The sequence below is a fragment of the Macrotis lagotis genome, chromosome 1 (assembly GCF_037893015.1).
Source record: "Macrotis lagotis isolate mMagLag1 chromosome 1, bilby.v1.9.chrom.fasta, whole genome shotgun sequence".
Classification (NCBI taxonomy): domain Eukaryota; kingdom Metazoa; phylum Chordata; class Mammalia; order Peramelemorphia; family Peramelidae; genus Macrotis; species Macrotis lagotis.
The window spans coordinates 757,408,799-757,430,067 of NC_133658.1; the positions used below are offsets into that span (position 1 = coordinate 757,408,799).

Genomic DNA, 21,269 nt, shown 5'->3' on the forward strand with positions numbered 1-21,269 from the left:
CCATCCATTTCCCTGAAAAGAGCATAGTAACATTATAGCTGAAGAGAACATAATGATGTTTCTCCTTTTGCTCTAGCTAAGCCAATGACTGAATGTACCAAAAATATATCAACTCATCAAAGAGGAAATCTAGGGAGTCCAATGGATCAACCCATTCAGTGAAGACTCACTATGAGAAGAACCTAGCAGCCAAATAGCCTGCTCATGCCCAGCCCAGCCTGGCAGTCTTCCATGTCTAGACTAGTAGCAGATTTGACCTGTTCAAAGTCTTTACCCTATGAGCAACAAGCCCTGTGACTAATTTCACAGAGACACTGAGCCCTGAAAGGAGTCAGCCAAGCCTAGCAATGGAGCTGACCAACAGAGTGATTCACCCATCACTAGCTCCAAATCACATAGTGATTTCATGAAGATTCTTTGTAGAAAGAAAGAATATCTAGGTCCTAGAGTCCTAGGCTTATTGTCTGTCCATGTGTGTTTTGCACACATTTTACTTTGGAGTTCATGCCCACTCTTCCCCTAATGGATTCTGTGTGCATCTGTGGAAAATATGCCCTTTGTTGGAAAATGTTTTGTAACTAGTGTTCTTACTAAACCATTTAAATTAAATGCCTTTGCGAAAGAACTGTCTGAGTCTATTGGTTGACTGTTAAGGAGAAACCCAGTAAGTGGAGGCTAGTAAGTTAGCATAAGCAAAATAGCCAACTGCCCACAGTGTTACTACTAGAACTTAAAAATAACAGCAGCTACCATCAAGGGCTTAAACTGCCAGTGATGATTTGAATTGGGAGAGTAAATATAAAGTGGATATTATATAGTTAAGTTCAAATGCATGGAACTGTCAGAGGAAATGATCAGAAAATGCCAATCAATAGGAGAAAACTGAAAATGATCTATCCCTTTAAAGCAACTTCTTTATTCTGGTGTTTCCTTTCATCCACTAATATTCCTAAAAATATACTCATGAAATGAATTACATTTAAACCTTGAAATTGTAGAAGATCTGGACAATTGAGAGATGATCCTAACCTAGGACTGGGGGACATAAGTTCAGTTTTTCTCAGAGCTGGTTTCTTTCCTCTCTCAATGGAATGCAGACTTTTGTATCTCCCAACTTTTCTAATTCCAACCTTCAAGAGTTCAGATAATAAAACCTAATGATGACCACTCCCATTCAGTGGGAGAACCTTGAGACCTCACTTAAATGCCACACACACACATCCATGTAGATCCATGTAAATATGCCACATCATTACAGAAAGGGAGTTCTGGCTACTTCCTGACATGTTTCATTATGAGGGAGTGGAGTGATGACATTGGGAATGTAATGGAAAGCAAAAGGATTTTCTTTTGGCCTAACTGGATAAAACACCAGAATGTGAGATAGATAGCTTTAGATCACTAGGCAAATGCTCTCTAACCTTCTGAGGTAATTGTGTTTTTTTATCTTCAGGGAAATTCCTTGAACCTCAAGCCTCTTCATTTATAAAATGGGGAATTAGACTGTGCATGGGGGAAGATGAAAGGAAATCCATTGGTTATCTCCAAATACAGAAAACTTCAGTCTCTGGATGCTTCCAGGATCCTGGAGGTTGACATAAAAGCATTCCATTCTTTACCTGCAAGATGAGCCAGGTTGGCTAGTAGCAGAGCGAGAAGAGGTTGCCTTTTCTTTATTCTTAGATAATGGATTGAGCAGAGTTAAAGATGACTATGGTAGTCCTAGAGAGGGACTTCAGAGGAAGGGCTTGGGCAGGAGTTATGAGGAGACAGGGTTTTGAAAAACATGTAAAGCTTGATGCAGAAGCCTTATGCCCATCACCCTAGGTTTCCAAGAGTCTGGTAGTAGCTATAGAGATAAGGTCACAAGCAGTAAGAAGGTAGGAGGTAATGATTTGGAACTAGAAGGTGTCCTAGAGATACTTAGAGATACCCAGGGAGGGACTATGACTTGACTAAGATCCCAGAGTAAAATAGGTGAACCAGGATTCAAGTCAGATCCTCCAGTGCCAGATCTGGTACCCTTTCATTAAACCACAGTGAGGTGATGGGAACACCCTTACATATTCCAAAACACAACTACAAAACCTTCTTCGAGCACCCTCTCAACTCTGCCAAGTCAGAGCTATGGCAGATCTCCTCTCCTTACCCTTTTCCTCTCTTCCCAGAAAGGTTTAGGGAAGCAGCTGGGGTGGGGGGAAGGCTCCACAAATAGGCCCCTCTCTGCTGCAGGCAGAGTCACACCAACCGAAAGGAGATTTAATTAGCAAAATCTCGTTAGGCAAACGAAATTATCCGAAAGACAATACTCCTCTGGACAGGGGGTATGATTAAACAAAGCCATTAATTGAGAGAGTGGCAGCCACAGTTCCCTAGATCCATTCATCTCTGGACAGGCTTTATTTTGTTTCCTTAGGCCAGCTGAATAGATCTTTTCCCTTCCCCTTCCCCCACCCCCACTTAATAGATGATCCCTCCAAGCTCCCAGAACCCCTAGAGTTGGGGGGCTGCAGACCTCAGCTTATCTCATCAGCAGCTTCTCCTCAGCCAGATTCCTGCTAAAGTGCCTTGATTGCATAATGTCTATTTGCATAATGTAAATTGCAATCTCCTAGCTCTGGAGGCAGGATTCACAGAACAGCCATTATTTTTTACCACTCCACAAAAATTCTGCATTTAGGAAGCAGATTTGCAGCTAAGAATGCCATATAAATCTGAATCCACCATAGACTCCATTAAATCATGCCAATTAAGATGGACCAACCTGGAGTCTTATGTCATTCCAGTCCATGTATGCAAGGACCTCTTGGTCTAGACCAAGGAACAAGGTCGAAGGGGATTTGGGTTAGGGATGAAGGATAGAAAAAAAGGGTGAAAAGAATTCATCTGGTGTTGGGGGAAGGGGAGGAATACTAAAGATGGAAATTCTAGCCAAGACTGTGTTTCTATTCATATCTTACTTTCTCTACCACTCTTCCTCCCTTCCCCATATGTATATAACACAAATATTTCAGAGTTAACTCTGAATCACAAATCCATTCAGTAGATATGGGGGGGAAGGTGGTATCAAAGATTTAGAGTTGGAAAAGTCATTAGAGTTCATTTAGTTCGGCTAAGCCATTTTATGGGTTTGAGGCCCAGAAATGTGAAATACATACAACTTATCAAACAACTGGTTAAGTAGCAAATATGAGATTTGAACTTGGGCCCTTTGACTCCAAGTACAACAGTTTTTCATTTACACCTTGACTCATCCCTTTAGGCTACTCGCCTAAATGTTTTTGAACCCATTGTGGGGCTGATAGCTGGTAGACTGCTAATTTGAATGAAAAAACATAAAGGTGGTTATTGTTCAGTTTTTTTCCCCTCCTCAAGATCACATTTGGAGTTTTCTTTTGGCAAAGATACGGGAGTGGTGCCTCATTTCTTTTTCCAGCTCTTTTTTACAGATAAGGAAACTGAGGCAAACAAGGTTAAGAGACATGACCAGGGGTCACACAGCTAGGAAATATCTGAACTCAGATCTGAACTCTGGTCTTCCTGATTCCACATCAGGCACTCTGTCCATTAGGCCATCTAGCCACCTCAAGAGCATATGGGAAAATATTATTTTGTTAGGGAAATTCATGGTATTGCCCAGATACGTGCAATGCTCCATACATTCTTTGAATATTCTCAACATTCCTTAGTGTCCCTCCTCCTTGGAATAATAATGACATTTAAAGGTAAAGAAGGGACACATTGTCAGTAAAACTTAAATCTGACTCCTGTCCTTAATGGCCATGGTACAGTTAGACTGGGCTGTGATTGACTGCTAATTCTGAAATCCAGAAGAAGAAAAATTTCCTGTATTTTCTAACACCCTGTGTGATAGTGAACTATCTTATGAAGAGTCCTCAACTTGGAATCAACCTGAATTCAAATCTTGATTCCACTACTAGTTACATACAACATGACTTGAACAAGTCACTTACGCTTGTCTCACAGTTTTCTTCATCTGTAAAATGAGGATTTTACTTGCCCTACTTAAATGGGACCTGTTATGAGGACTAAATGAGAAAATACCCAGAAGAGTGTGTTACAACTATAAACCATTTTTATAAATCTAAACTAATAAATATGGGGACAGAGGAGTGTTACAAGGTTGCCTAAGAGAGTTACAAGGTTGCCTCAGAAAATTATCCGGGATTACAGTTTTTCCATGACCTGGCACCTGAGCCTTCATTAGGCTACTGCTTATTCAATATTCATTTGTCTAAGGACAAGATGCTAATATGGATTATTAAAATATCAATACTTTATGAGTGAATTTTTATATATGGTATACTGAATTTTTGCTTTATATGAAGAGCAGCTGAGTGAATATCCTTATTTCCCAACAAGATTATTTCTTTATTGGGTGGCAAGGAGGAGTCAGGCATAGAAATAGCCTCTGTTGTCTGCTTTCTAACCCTAACACCAATCACTACCACCCCAAATCCCTTAAGCATTTTCTGACCTGATTTTAAAGGAAACAAAAGAAAAATTATGCTATATTTTCATGCAGGCTCTTGAAAAACGACTGTTAGTCTCTCAGAAAAGAGACCTGTCATTCCAGAAGAATCAAAATAAGTCACCATCATTTTTCTATGCCATTGGAACTTAAAATGTCAAAGTTAGACATTACTCATTTTACTCAGGCCCAGAAAAGGAAGTGACTTGTACAAAAACAGAATAACACAAAACTACAGGCTCAGAGATAGGAGGGGTCTCAGAAGACATCTAATCTTAGTTCCAACTACTTCTGATTAAGACTTCCCTTCAACAGACCTGACAAAGGATCTCACAGCAAAGTAAAAATTTCAGAGCTGAGACTAGACCCTATATCATTCTACATGCTGTGTTTGCCTTGTCCACATATCTTGACTGACACCTAAAATCTGGTTACCACACTGGGAAGGGATAGTTTGAAGGGGATTTAAGAAGGGAGGGGTTTGGGATTTTGTTCCCAGAGCAAGTGATTTTGACACTACTTATCTCAATGGAAATAATGAACTTCCTCAAATCTATGCTGCCTTTACAATTTGGAATTTCAAACTACAGGTCACAGACCTACCTATTCACCCTCCTCAAGGCTAACAGGCTAACTTGCATGGGAGAGGGAGTTCATCAGTAAAAGTACTCAGCACCCAGTTATTTTACAGATGTTATACCAGGGAACCTGAAATAGGTATAAGTTGTTCTATTAGATCCTCAAAGGTCCCTTCTAATATAAAGACTCTATAATGCTGGGACCTTCTTCACTCTTGTATCACAAGATTTTCTTAGACTATCTTCCAGTAGTTCAGGGCACTTTGATAATTTAGGCTCTGACCCTTTAAATACTCCAAGATGCCCTCTGCAACCTACCAATATATCCATAGCCAAGAACCACTGTCTATTAATTTTTTTTAGTTCATCTGAGGCCCACATCCCTATGTTCTACTCTAAGCCAGAGAAGATGTTCAGAAACAATGGCTTGCTCTTCTGAATCCTAAGAACAATACTAAGGGCTTCTTCATCCTTTCTAGGGAAAATAACCAAGTGTTTGCATATTGCTGAGTTTATGATAAACACTCAGCCTGAATGAAATCTCATATTACTCTTTTTTCTAGTTTGAATTCCTTTTCTCTGTTACCTCTATATCCTCCTCTTCCTCATCCTTCCACTGACCAGGAAGTCAATCAGTAAGGCTAACAGTCCCCCACACTGAAGCAGTCAATGTAAGTCTGGGGTCTTTCTTTGCTGCTTCAGTCCTGCCAGCCCTCCTGATCTTATATGGAGAACTCACAAAACATTCCGTAAGAGAGAAAAAAATTAAATCACCTTGATTGAGAACAAAGAGACTACCAAAAAACCAATCAGCCCCACTTCCCAAGCACAGCCAAAAGGCTCTGCCAGGTCACCCACCCCCCAAACTCCTATAGCTATCCTCAAGGGTGGTCATCAGGGAACTGGGGCTTCTCTGGAGTGGGACCCAGGGGGATGCCAGCAACTAGTATCATTGCCCAGACAGAGAGGGACTTCTAATACTCCCTCTGCACTCTCCTTTCTTCTTAAGCACACCCATTAAGGTTCACGCTCAGCTTGTTCCTCTCATACTTGACTTGACTTATGAGGTCCCTCTAACCTCCTGTGTGAGGAGACATCGATTCTTGCAAAGGTCATTTTCTTTCCGCCCCCACTCTCCCTTTCCATTCTCTGTCTCCTGGGCAGGCTTTCCTGGAACAGGCCAGTGGAGGAGGGCGGTTGCCTAACTCTTCCCACCCCCAGTCCACTGCTCTGACCACTCCCCTAACAGTAGCTTAGTAGAAGTGTCTGGGCAGTAGAAACCCTTCAATAAGAGTCGGCAAATGCAGAAAACAGTAAGCCATTAGGTGGGGAGGCCAGGCGCCCTGCTTGCTCACTGAGCAGTCATCTGCAGGATGTTAGAGAGATAGCAGGTCAGCCATTCTTATGATTTATTCAAATACTCATTACAGTCAATCTATTTTTACACAGAGGTGAAGATATGCGCTGATAACGGTTAATCATTTATAATTCCACGGACTGGTTGGAAGCCAATGTACTATCAAAGCTGAGGAGCTCACATCAGCGACGCCACCAGTCCCCCCAGAAGGTGGGCAGAGGAGGCGCCAAGTGAGGCCATTCATCCATTCATTCAACAAACATTTATTGAGCACTTGCTATGTCTTCAGCACCTTAGGGGGATACAGAGTCTCAGGATCCTACCCTCCAAAAGCTCAGAATACAGTTGATAAGATGAGAACATGGACAAAAATAACTAAAACAGAAAACAATATATTAAGTAATGCATGAGTGTTACAGATAATAAATATTAAGAGTTCAGAAGAGGAAGACATCACTTCTAGTCAGAGTAATTCAGGAAGGAGGTAGCATCTGAGCTGAGGCCAGAAGAATGGGTAGGATTTCAGTTAGCTGAAATCAAGCAAAGAGGGCATTCCAGGTTGGAGGGGCAGGGGGGTGGCAGGAAGGCATAAGCAAAGGCTAGAGATGAGGCTCCCAGGACCCCCCCACCCTTCAGAAACAAGGGGAGAACAGAAAACATCTACAAATTACTGATTTGTAGCTCACATTACTATTGCCTCCACTTGTGCCATTCATATTCATGCCACAGATCACAGCAGCTGAGCCTCAGCTTCAGTCTTCAAACTCAAGGAGCAGTCCCTCTCCTGTACTCATTTCATGGGTAACCCATGAAGTCCACCTTAATGCACAATCAATAAAGCCTAATTAAATAGGATGTCATATTACAGGGCTCTTTTGTCACATTCAGACATAATCTAATTAGATTTCCACTGTCTTTTTCATTCTGACCAGCTCGTTGTTGAATGTTTCTCTTTCAAGATTCAGGACTCATGCAAGACGATTGGGTTCCCTAGTTGACCTTTAACCTGTAACCTCATTGAGATCGAGTAGAAGATGCCAATCAAAGTTACTTACAGTTCAGGGCTTCTTTTCTGGCAAGCAACATAGAAGATTGAAAGTCTCAGGATCCAGCCACATACACATCACCTGCCAAAAGAAGAGAATATCTTTATAGACTATGCGTTATCATGCCAGGAGCAAGAATCAGAGTAGGAATGGACCCAAGTGGATAGATGTGACTTGGAAGGGGACTAGTAGACTGGTGATTCAGATCACCCACAGTGCTAAATGGGAGGAACGGCTTCTATTAAATGAGAAACTGACATAGAATATTAGCTGATAATTAGTTAGAACCTAGGAATCAGGTTTACTACCAGAATGATGGAAAGGCTTTGGACAGGTAAAGAAAAAAGAGAGGGCATTCTAAAGAGAAGGCATGGGTCAGTGAAGAGTTTAGAATAGAATATATTTTGAGTCAGAGCAGGACTTGACATTGAATCGAGTGGACAGGTATAGGGAGAGCCTGGAAGTAGGAAACACTAAAAGATTTTCAGCAAGGAAGAGGCAAAATGAAAAGATAACTCTGCCTTTATCACCATCAACAGTCTCAGTCTCCCAAACCTCCACTGATTAACCATTATGGTTTCTGGTTAGAAATAGATTTCAAGCAGCAATTCAATAATTTTTTTTTCAAAATCTAAACTATGAAGGGGTGTCTAGGTGGCGCAGTGGATAAAGCACCAGCCCTGGAGTCAGGAGTACCTGGGTTCAAATCCAGTCTCAGACACTTAATAATTACCTAGCTGTGTGGCCTTGGGCAAGCCACTTAACCCCATTGCCTTGCAAAAAACCTAAAAGAAAAAAAAATCTAAACTATGGTAGTTGCTGGGGGAGAGAGAAAGTTTAGCTTAAGGAATGATCTTTCCTCCTTGCATTTAAGTAATTTTATAGGTTGAAGGAATAGAAATAACATCTATACCAATAAATATAAATACAAAATAATATATAATAAAGATAAAAATAATGGTAAAAAAAACTTTTCTCTCAACAATTTTGTGAGATAGGCAATACAGATGACATTAACCACATTTTACAGATGTAGAAATTAAAGCTCAGAATACCTGAGGTGACACACCTAGTAAATTATAGACCTCAAATTGTGAATCCAGAGCCATAAGATTCTAAATCCAGGAGGCTGGACACCACCTTACATTGCTTCTATTTGCTAACACATAAGTCATAAGTGAGCAAAGCATAACTTTGGGCAAGGAAAAAGTTCATTACAACCAGAGAGAATCAGGGAAAGTTTCAGGAGGCAGAATTTGAGTTGGTCTTTAGAGGCTACAAGATGATGATGTTTGTCCTTTATTTTCAAAAAAGATGCTGACATCAGGAAGGTGATGCCACGACATGTATGTGAATTGGATTTTGAATGGGGGGAGGTTATGCTAAGTCACCAGCTTCACTTTCTCCTCTAGAGTCTTCTGGGTCCAGTGGCCAGGTATGAGTCCAGACAACCAGAGGCAACCCTGGATGTGAGGCAATCAGGGTAAGTGACTTGTCCAAAGTCACCCAGCTAGTAAGTGTCTGAGACTGCATTTGAACTCAGGTCCTGCTGACTTCAGGGCAGGCACTCTACCCATTGCTCTGTCACAAAGTGGGGGGAAAATGTTCCTAGGTATAGGCATCAGGCAGCACAGCTGGGCAAACTGTCAGGGATTCAGAAAATATAGCACTGTTGAGTATACAGTCAGGAATGTAGCTGAGAGAGTTCAGGTCACTCAAAATATTGGGTTCTAGTCTAACTTGAGCTTGACTTGGGACTCAGTCTTGCTAACAGTAAAACAGAGAAGATAGACTAGAGATTATAATTATGGATCCTCTTAAAATCAAATCAACCACTAAGAAAGGCCCCAAGGCACTTGAAAGAGAGCCAGAAACTAGGACTTCTATCATGGTCTTTCTTTACACCTTATCCCCGACCCTCCTCAGTTCTCAGACCAGGGCTGCTGAATAAAAAGTTGGCAAAAATCTGATTGCTGCCATTCCTGTAGCCTCAGAAGTGTACCTGGAAGGGTTTCACCAAAGCAGAGCTCCAAAAAAGAGAATAAAAACTGTCTGGAAAATTTGAGTAAAACAGAACGTCCAGCAAGGAAACACCTGACAGAACATGGACCCTCCAAACACAGGTCTCTGTGTCTTTCCCTCCCTTGCTCCCCTTGCCCTCCTCCTCACACCCCCTACCCCAGATTCCTTCCTTCATTGCCTGAGAAAAGCTTCTGCCAAGGGATAGCAATAGTGTCCTGAACTGTGGTGGGGATCCGGTCCTCCAGCCCCTGACTGCTGGGCTCTAAATTACACAATAACTGGGTAATTTAATAAAGATATAATTACCTGGCATCAGACACTTGGCTCCAAGTTATTTTCCCACCCAGCACCAAGTGTTATTGTAGTGTCTCGCTCTAAGCTGGGTAAGCACTGGTGCTAATTGTAGGACCTCAGGCAGCCACAGTGACCAGTGTTGGCTGGGGATGGCAATTCTGCACTAGATGACCCTCTCCCCACCCCAAACAAGTTCTCTGCCTCTGTCCAGAGACAAGACACTGAAACAGGATTCTGGGACACCCCAATTATGTGACTCTGGACAAGGAGGAAATGATGGAGCTGAGAAATAACCACTGATTGCTTCTACTCAGAGACAAGGAGTTTTGCTTTCTCTTTATACTTAAGACAAGGGTGTGTCATAAAAATGACTTTAGAAATTAGAATTTAGAATTTGAGGTCCTGGGTTTGTCTCTTAGTTCTAACACTATTGGTCTGAAGTAGGATACATCAATTAAGGGAAAGGAAGAAGAGAAAGGAGGGGAAAAATAAATTTTGTAGAACACAAGGCCCTAAGTATTTTTTTAAATTTTATTTACTTAAGGCAATGGAGTTAAATAAATGACTTGCCCAAGGTCACAAAGCTAGGCAATTATGAAGTGTCTGAGGCCAGATTTGAATCCCAAGGATTTTTTTTCCACTGGCATTGTTTTATTTAATCCTTAATCTTTCTGGACCTCAGTTTCCTAACATGTAAAATAAAGGTTTTGTATTTAGAGGTCTATGACCTCTAAAATCTCTTCCAGTTCTTTATATGGTTCTATGAACATTAGAGGGCAGGAAGACTCAAAGAAAAGGAGAAAAGTTACTGAGAGGTAAATAGTTATATAGTTCAGTCCACCTGCCTATGTAGTTCAACCACATGGTTTTGAGGAATGTTTACAACCTCTATGGTCTTGCAAACTTAAAGAACAGAGTAGTTATCTCTTTGGAGAGAAAGAAGATTGATTCTGACTCCTCCAAGAGGGAATAAATGGATTTGTGGTGGGAGAACAAAGAGCCCCCAAAATAGCTCAACTTCTGGGTAAAGAGAGAAGGACCCCAAAAAAATTCATTTTAGCTCCTATGAGGATTTGAACTTGAAAGAGAACAATGTTTGCAGAAAACAAAGATTTAGAAATTAAGGGGAAATAGTGAAAAAAGCACTGGACTCGGGAGTCACCAGAAACCTGGGTCTGAACCAAATCTTTTAACCATAATCCTTAGCTGCTGCACGAACATGGGCAAGTCAGTTAAAGTTAACCTTTCATCTCATCTGCCAGATAAGCACAATAACAATTCTTGTATCTTAAAGTAATATAAAAATATGAATCACTATTATTTTTGACTCACAGAAAATTAGAATAAGTATTCTACTAGAACTCAGAGGACTGTACAGAAGTATCCAGAATGAGTGTGATGTGTAATTCAAAGTTATATGCTTTTTCTATGAAGAGTAATTATAATTGCTTAACTTGTAAATAGTTGCTTCACAGTTTTTTTTCCTTGTCTATAAATTCAATAAGGCTGACCTACAAACCTGTGGTAGTCATACTCGTAACAAGGAGATGGGGGGAAGAGTGATGTGGTCTTAAGGCAGGTCCATGGGACACAGAAGCACAAGCAGGCTAATAACTAGCCAGCTAACATGCAGCCACAAGTGATAGCCCATTTGGAAGTGTCCCAGGATGGAATTACATACTCCTTTTATCAATGACAGGGGTCATACAAGAGAGAGAATGCTACATAAGACTGTGGAAAGGAAAGAGCTCTGTACTTGGAGTCAGAAGGCCTGGATCTGCTTCTTGTTATATATGGCCTTTGGCAAGTCATGTATTTGATTTTAGCCTGAATTTTCATCAATAAAAATGGGAATAATAATATTTGTATTACCTCCTCAGCAGGTTTGTTGTGAGAATCAAAAGAAAATAAGGTACATGAAAATGTTCTTTAAAATTATAAGGCATTAAGTAACTACTATCATTTTAAGTATCATTATTATTATTATTATTATTATTATTATTATTATAAGATTTGTGGCATTAAGATTACAAGGATAAATTAAAATAATCCTAATCCATTTCCAAAAGATAAAGTTTTGAGATCAGAAGAATGAAGGTCCTAAATTGGACAGATAATGTAAATTATGAATTACACAGCCTATAATACCAGACAGCAGAATAAATGTGCCTCAGAAAGAGACCTGAAGATCACAGTGGACCATAGTTTTAGTATTAATCAATAACGGAGGGGTAGTTCATTCATTCTTTCACTTTATAGATATTTATTGAGTACTTAATTATATGAACACACTATACTGAGCATCATGAGGGCTACAAAGAATTATTACATATGGTCCTTGACCTCAAGTAATGTAATTAGTAAAGAAGTGAGACATATGCACATGAAAAGGTGATTTAAAAAAAGTCAAAAAACAATAAGAGTTAATTCAAGTTCATATGTGTAAGAAAGGCCAAATGAAAGGAAGGAATAGTAAATTCAATGGGGTTATGGGGAAGGTGAGATCACTGGAGTCTGATAGGGCTTCTTAAGGGATTTGGTACTTCCTGACAGTCTTTGAAGAGTGTGACTAAGCAAAGAGAAGGGGGAAAGTTTTAGTACAAGATTCAAATCCAAGTCTTCTCATTACAATTAATCTAAAAGTATTTGTTAAGTGCCTACTGGATGCTACAGTATACTAAATGCTGAGGATACAAAGAAAGGCAAAAAGTGGTCCGTGGTCCCTGGTCCCAAGCAACCCATCATTTAATGGGAAAGACAACAAAGAAAACTATGTACAAGGGCGGCTAAGTGGCGTAATGGATAAAGCACAGGCCTTGGAGTCAGGAGTACCTGGGTTCAAATCTGGTCTCAGACAATAATTACCTAGCTGTGTGGCCTTGGGCAAGCCACTTAACCCCATTTGCCTTGCAAAAACCTAAAAAAAACAAAAACAAAACTATGTACAAACAAGATATATAAAGGAAAAATTGAAGGCAAATCAAAAGAGGGAAGAAACTCACATTAAAGAGTTTTTAGTAGTGGGGGCGGCTAGGTGGCGCAGTGGATAGAGCACTGGCCTTGGAGTCAGGAGTACCTGAGTTCAAATCCAGCCTCAGACACTTAATAATTACCTAGCCGTGTGGCCTTGGGCAAGCCACTTAACCCCATTGCCTTACAAAAAAAAAAAGTTTTAGTAAAGGCTTATTTTAGAAGGTAAATTTTAATGTGGTACTTGAAGGAAGCTGGGGAGACAGGGAGATGGGAGGAGACATTTCCAGGTATGAGGGGTTAGCAAATGCAAATGCCTCAAGTAGAGAAATGGATTGCCACATGTGAAGAGCAAGGAAGCTGCTTTCACTAGTATGGTGGGGAGAGTAACACATAAGACTGAAAAGGCAGGAAAAGGTCAGATTGTGAAGAGCTTTAAATGCTAAAAAGGATTTTTCCATTTGATCCTGGAGGCAATAGTTTTATTGAGTAGGGGGCTGGATGAAGAAGGAGAGTTATGATACAGTAAGACTTATGTTTTAGGAAGATCAATTTGACAGCTAAGTGGAGGATGGACTTGAGTCAGAAATAACTTTAATAGAACTGTTGTTGCTGTTGCTGTCTTTCATCCTTCCCTTTCCAAGAGGACCAATGACATCACTAATTTGTAAATAGTTGCTTGCACAGCTTTATTTCTTGTCTATAAATTCAATAAGGCTGACCTGCAAACCTATGGCAGTCATATTCATTTATTGTAACAAGGAAATAGGGGGAAAGGGTGATGTCTTGACTTGTGCATGAATTTGAATTTAGTTAAGGCAGAGTAGCACAAAGTCATCATCAGCCTCAAGGCTTTCTTCCAGTCATCAAAATCCAGAGAAAGATGTAAAGGGTGACCCTGGTGTCGATGTCTAATGCAAGCTCTAAACACTCTACAGCAGCTGCTTCGACAGCCTTCATGGTCACTGGAATATTCTCATTCACCCTTTTTGTCAGAAGTCTTCACATGCTAGGGTTAGACATCCCCCTAAACTCACCCATGGGTTGGAGGCCAGCAGTTATCTTAACCTGGTTTAGCTCTTCTGACAACAGTTTTTCAGGGTGTGGCTGCTAAACACCTAGAGCATCTTAGAGCTATAGGTGGACACTTGGCAAAGGTTGACAGATGGGCACCTCTGAAAAGGGCTTGGTAAGCCCTCATACCAGAGGTGTTAGTCCTTCCTGAATGAAATGTTCCTATTGTATTAAACCAAATAGGACCAACTTATTTCAGTAACAGCTTAGGACTCTGGTGTTTTAACAGAAAACAATTAATGATAACTCAGAGAAAATCTGCCATATTATTTATCACATTAGAACTTATTAAGGATGCCCAAAAGCACTATAAAATTGTGTATACTCTTTGAATCAGCAATATCACTACTAGATCAGTATTCCAAAGAGATCAAAGAAAAGGGCAAAGGACTTATTTGTACCAAAATACTTATGGGAGCTCTTTTTACGGTGACAAAAACTGAAAACTGAAGAGATGTCCATCAATTAAGGAATATCTAAACTAGTTGAGGTATATGACTGTGACAGAATACTATTGTGCTATTAGAAATAATGAGCAGGATGGGCTTCAGAAAAACCTGGCAAGTGATCAGAACACAATAACAACAACTGTGAAAAATTTAGCTACTCTGATTGTGACGATGATCTAAAACAATTCCAAAGGATCCACAGTGAAAAATTTGGGGTGGCTAGGTGGCACAGTGAATAGAGCACCGGCCTTGGAGTCAGGAGTACCTGGGTTCAAATGCGACCTCAGACACTTAATAATTAGCTAGCTGTGTGGCCCTTGGGCAAGCCACTTAACCCCATTGCCTTGCAAAAAAAAAACTAAAAAAAGAATGGCTATTATAGGGAAAAAGCAGTCTGGCATAGTTGAAAGAATTCACAGCTTAAAGTCACAATCTAGGTAAGACTGATGAAGTCACAACTTCTAGGTGACTCAGGTAGAAAAGTCTAAGTTTTCTATCTATGGAGGGAATTCCCACATAAGGAGCTTCTTTATATGGAAAAAATCATGGATGATTGAATATATATAAGGAATAGTGCAGGTGGCTAAGGTGAAAAATAACAGTATGAGTCAGAATATGAGATATATATATATATAGGAAAGGTCAACAGAATTCTTAGAAGGGTTATAATCATAGATTTAGAGCAAGAAGGAAACTTCAAAGTCATTAAGTCCAACTTCATATGAGACTTGCCCAGGATCACATCACATAGGTATTAAGTGGTTAAGAAAGAATGCAAGCTGAACTGATGCTGAGCGAGCTGAGCAGAACCAGAAAAACATTGTACACCCTAACAGCAACATGGGGGTGATGATCATCCTTGATGGACTTGCTCATCCCATCAGTTCAACAACCAGGGACAATTTTGGGCTATTTACAATAGAAAATACCATCTGTATCCAGAGAAAGAATTATGGACTTTGAACAAGGACCAAAGACTATTACTGTCAAATTAGAAAAAAAAGTTATATTATTATGTAATTTTACTATCTCATACTTTATTTTTCTTCCTTAAGGACATGATTTCTCTGTCATCACATTCAATTGAGATCAATGTATAACATGGAACCAATGTAAAGAGTAACAGAATGCCTTCAGTGTGGGGTGGGGGGAGGGAAGCAAGAATGGGGGGGAAAATTGTAAAACTCAAAATAAATAAAATCTTTCTTAAAAAGGGGGGTGGCTAGGTGGCACAGTGGATAGAGCACTGGCCCTGGAGTCAGGAGTACCTGAGTTCAAATCTGGACTCAGACACTTAATAATTATCTAGCTGTGTGGCCTTGGGCAAGCCACTTAACCCTATTTGCCTTAATCCTAAAAAAAAAAAAAAAAAAAAAAAAAAAGTCTAGGTTTTCCTTGATCCAAATACAGCATTCTGTCTACTATACCACAGGGCTACTCTTTATTAATGAGCTTGTCGACTGAGCACAGACTTCAAAAATACTCAAAGAGAAATAGCCAAACCCTCACAAGAACAAGTGCCTTCCTTCCCTTAGAGGCAAGCCTCAGCTACTACCTATGGCTAGTATGGACAAGGCTACAGGTTAAGTGTGTAGATTGAGGGTGGAAAGCTAATCCCAGGAGAGGTTTATCTAAAAACCTTTCTTGAACTTTTTCTATACCCTAAATGAAAAGAATTTTCTAATGATCCCAAGATTATGACCATCTGAGGGAATTGCCCCATTTGGGGGAGGGAAAGAACAATCACCAGGACCCCACTTGGAGGTTCCATAGACACAAACAACCATACCTGAACCTGATACCTATTTCTGCTTCAAAGTTACAGGTGGAAGGTACAAAGATGAGAGTAGCCTAGGTCTTTGCTTAGGGCTGAGTGTGAGCCTGGAAGATGCCAGTCCTTACCTCCCCCATTGGACTCCTTTCAATTTCCAACCCAAGAACAGGAAAAGGTTTTACAACTGTTTTGCCAAGAATACCAAAGACTAAAAGGGCTGGGGGCTGAAAAGGTCTCCCCCCACCATTTCTCCCTTGGTCCAACCTCCCTCCCCACCACACTCTTTGTGGCTGTCATTTCCCCGGTTTATTTCCATCCCACTGTTCCTATCAAAGCCCTAACAGCACATATTTTGTTAATTGTACAAACCTAATGGGGGAATGTATTGGCAAAAAAGGGTAATGACCATCAGACCAGCAATAAAACAAAATTAATGGCCCATAGGAAGAAATCATGTCCACTTAATCCCAGCTCTGAAACTCTAATAGAATAATGGAATACTGAAGGAAGGTTTTTTTCCTTCTCTCTATGCAGATTGCTTACACCATGTTAATCACTTGCAAAGCAGGCCACATACCACTCCAGCTCACATGACCCTCCAGGGAAAGTAGCCGACCAGAAACATTTAAAGGAAGGCTCATTACCAGCATGCATTGCTAACCAACTACTACATTCCCCTAGTGACTCAGAAACAACTGATCTAGAGTGTCACCACTGGCAGGTCCAAGGTTCTCGCTTGTATGTCCTGTGAGTCCAACTGAAAAGCCCCTTCATCCAAGAAGACCTCCTTGATTCCTCCAAATGGTAATGACATTTTCCTTCTCAAGCCTCACACACAGCATTTTGTAGGAGTCTCTCATGTGCATGTTCCATTTTGTTCTATTGCTACATTTATGTGCCATACCTTCCTATTAGTGAAGAATTCCATGAGGACTATGTCTTATGAGATATGGCATTGATTCAAAGAATCAGCCTATTATCAGCAGAAGATGTAGGGGAGTCAGAACTCCAAGTATGTGTGACCTTAGCTAAGCAAGTCACTTTTCCTCTCTGGGTCTCAGTTTTCTCATCTGTAAAATGGAGATCATAATCTTGGCTATACTTATCTGTTTTCTATAAGGACCCTCATCTCATAACAGCTAGCATTATAGTGTTTATTATGTGCCAGACATTTTACAAACATGATCTCATTGGATCCTCAACAATCCTTGGAGGAAGGTCCTATCATTATCCCCATTTTGCAGGTCAGAAAACAGACAAACAGGTTAAAGGACTTGAGTCTGAGTCTTCCTGACTCTAGGCTTAGCTCTCTAGCCATTACACCAATCTAGCTGCCAATATAAACCTGCTATAGCTAAAGAACTTTGTAAACCTTTTAAAAATATTCTATAAATATTATTGTTATTCTTATTCTTCTTCTTATTATTATTATTAAAGTTTTTAACTCATCCATTGCTTATGTGCTCTCTAACCAGTAGCTGGTTAAAAAAATGCTTATTTGAGTTGAATTTGTTAGCAATTTAGTTTTCAAAGCTCTTTCACCTCCATTCTATCATCTGATTCTAAGATATTGGGGGGGGCTCAGTGTTCTTATTTGTAAAATGAAGGGCTCAGAATGTTCCAGGTAACTTCATTTTCCTTTATCCATTCTACTTGGTTTTGACTCCATAGAACATCATGCCCACTATAACCATCCCTCTTACCTTCTTGTTGGTCCCTAATTTTTAGTTTTTTTCCATGTTGTACTTAGTCTTAAAATATATTTCTCATTAATAAAGTTTTTAAAATAACAACAACAACAAAATCTGACCTGAAAAAGGTCTTCTTTGCCCCCTGGGAGTGAGGGGAAAGAGAGAGGGAGAAGAGGGAAGGGGACCCTTCCTAATTCAAGTTTCACTTTGAGATATTGGGAATTTTTGGAAAGTTTTTATTTGTATCCAAAATCAATATGCTTCTATCCATTGCTCCTGTATCTAAAACTGACAAAGTGAGTCTGCAGCTGTACCATGTCCTACTGAGAAATTACCTGAAGTTCTGAGTTCATTTCTGGGCACTATACCTATAGGAAAGGAAGAGGAAGACCAGAATGTTAAATAGACTAGAGACTGTCATATGAGAGGGGGGTTGAAAGAACTGGGAATATTTGGCAGAGAATGAGGAGGAGGCTGAAAAGGAAGTGCAGTAGTATAATGAAAAGAGCAATCATTCTTGAATCAGAGGACCAGGATTTAACACTTGTCTCCAACATTCCCTATGGTAACCATCACCTTCACTTATGCGGGAAGTTCTCTGATCTTTCTGGGTCTCAGTTTCCACATTTGTAAAAATTGGGACTTGGGCTAAATGATATTTAAAGTCCTCAAATATTTGAAAGGTTGCTTGAAGGAATCAAGAATCTAAGATGAAGAATTTAGAGCCTGAAAAAATTCAAGAGATTATTTCATTCAAATCCCTCATTTTACAAATGAGAAAACTGAAAGAGAAGTGATTTGGTCAAGGCTTCACCACTAATAGAGAGCAGTCATAAGTTAAGCTTAGGTCTTCTGACCACAAGTACATTCTTCTTTCCAATATAGCATAAAGACATCAGAGATTAAACAAATTTTGGTTCAATTTAAAAAAAAAATTTCTAACAATTAGAATTCTATGGAAAGAAATGCCTTGAAAGGTAGTGAGGTTTGCTTTCATTACAACCAAAGACTAGACGATCACTTGTCAAAAGATTCCAATTCTTATGAGGTTTCACTAGGTGACCTGAATTTTATTCCTCCTCTAAAATTCTGATCTGAGTTCAGTTCCTAAATGTCACTTATTAGTTTTAGTCTGATCATAAACTGATCATTAATCTCTCTGAGCATCAGTTTCTACATCTGTAAAATAGAAATAATATTAAACTAACTACCTCAGTGGAGGAAGGGAAGACAAAAGGAGAAGCATTTACCTATCCATACTAGGTTCTTAAGCCCAATAACCTTAGATCCTTACTAGCTATTTGGCTTCTCTGGCTCTTAGTACATTAAGAGAGAACAATGGGTCTGGTCAAGATCCCCAGGTTCCAATTGACTCACTTACTAACTCCCTTTCTGACTCTTGAGAAGTTGTTTGTCCCAGTGCCTCAGATTCCTCTCCCTGTAAAATGTGGACTGGGAACTGGTCTAGAGTCTAGATAACACATTCAGTATCCTATGCACAAGTTTTCAGTTCTGTATCCTATACTAGAAGCTCTCTGATGGTGTCAGGTAAAACAAACCTCCCAATGAAATGCAGAAATTCATAAATCTAGAGCTTTCTATCTCTAGATCTTCAAAGAGTACACAGTCTATACCCCTCATTTTATAGACAGGGAAACTGGAGTCCAGGAAGGTGAGACTGACATCTCAGAGAAAGGATATGAAGTCAAGTCCTGTTTACTCAAAGCCAATTGAATTTCATCATGTTTTTTGTCTCTGTTGCTAGACAAGCAGCAAACTAAGGCAATATTGAATTGAGTTGGCTAACTATGGTTTGACTCAGTTTTTGTTATCAGCACTTTCCTCAGTTGCCTCTTGCCCTGTGATTAGAGGGCTGGAAATTGGAGCAATAAAAAAAAAAACACAACAAAAAAAAAAAAACCCTTCCTTGAGGAGGGCTCAGAACTTTCCAGGCAACTCGATTTTCCATTAGCCATTCTACTTGATTTTGATTCTAGCGAACATCATGCCCTATATAACAGCCCCTCTTACCCCCTTGGTGGCCCCTAATTTTTAGTTTCTTTCCATGTATTGTTTTGATTGTAAACTCCATGAAGACAGGGACCATATCCCAAGTAATTAGTACACAATCTAGTAATAAATGTTTTTTTTTAACTGAACTGGACTATGGTTTAGTACAATGCCTAGTACATAGTAAGCTGGATCTGGGTTCAAATACTGATTTCTCACTACTTCTCATTTCCCTGATTAGTAGCTCGTTTCCTCATCTCTGTAAAGAGAGAAGATTGAACTAGATGATTTCTGAGGTCTTCTTCAGCTCCTAATTGAATCTTATGAAATTCAGTTTTTTGGCATGTAGAAACTTGCTAGGCTTGCTTTGTGAGTCAGTTTTATCTCTGATATTTATAATAAATGCTAACCTTTATATTATTTTAAGTGCTAAAAAGGGCTCTACCAAGGTATCTCATTTGGTCTTTACAACAATCCTTTGAGGTAGATCATTATCCCCTTTTATACAGATCAGGCAAATGAATCTAAGAGAGGGTAAGTGACATGTAACATCACATGGCTAGTAAGTGTCTGAGGTAGGCCTTCTCAGGTCTTCCTGACTCTTAAGAAGTCCAGAACTCTACCTTTATGCCAACCTTATGCCAACTAACTGACATCAACCTCAAAGAAGAGCAAGGAATGCAGAGATTTTGAATGAAACACAAATAATTCCATCAAAAAATAAATAAAAGGGCCTCAATATCAAAATGAAAGAATGTCTTGACCAAACCAAAGAAAGAGAATTGGGAAAAAAGGTAGGGAAAATGAGATCTATGGAATTCTAGAAAAGATGAGATGGATAGCTGGAAGATTAAAAAACAAAGTCTTGAAAGGGAACTCAAGCCCATATCCTTACACAATGAAAGGTGACTTTCTTATAATAACACACTGAACTAGAAGAACTTGTAAAGAGAAGTTAGATGTTCAAGGTGAAAGGCTGGATCCCCTCCTTGAAATCAAAAACAAATCTAAAAGAATTTTTTTAAATCATCAAGGAAATTAATAAAGACAAGTAGTAAGTCAACAAGCATTTATTAATTGCCTACCAAATTCCAGGCACCTTGCTAAGCTGGAGATACAAAGGCAAAACTAATCCCTGCCCTCAAGGAAAGTTTACTCTTCTGGGAAACTCATCATGTGAATAACTAGATTCATATAAGATAAGACAGAGTGGTAAAAAAGGTAACTGAGAGGGGAAATCACTAGCACCTAGGATTTGTGGGGGGGAGCAGGAAAGGCCTTGATGGAAGATAAGATTTGATGAGTCTTTTAAGAAAACCAGAAAACAAAGAGAAGAGGGAAGAGCATTGCTGACACAGAGTACAGACAATGGCAAGGTATAGAGACAAGAGTTGAAGGGTTATGTTGCAAGAACTGCAGGTAAGCCACAGCTGGAACATAAGAATATGTGGAGGGGAATAAAATGCAAAAAGGAAAGGCAGGAAGGGGCCAGGTTATGAAGAGCTTTAAATG

General features: G+C 39.7%; 1 protein-coding gene across 1 annotated transcript in view; it reads right to left on the reverse strand.

Annotated features, from left to right (window-relative positions):
* Nucleotides 1-21,269, reverse strand: part of PKNOX2 (PBX/knotted 1 homeobox 2) — a 344,867-nt gene that overhangs the window by 240,218 nt on the left and 83,380 nt on the right. Inside the window, exon 2 of the mRNA XM_074216405.1 lies at nucleotides 7,483-7,554. The gene's annotated coding sequence lies outside the window, so the exon portion shown is untranslated. The remainder of the gene's footprint in view (nucleotides 1-7,482; nucleotides 7,555-21,269) is intronic.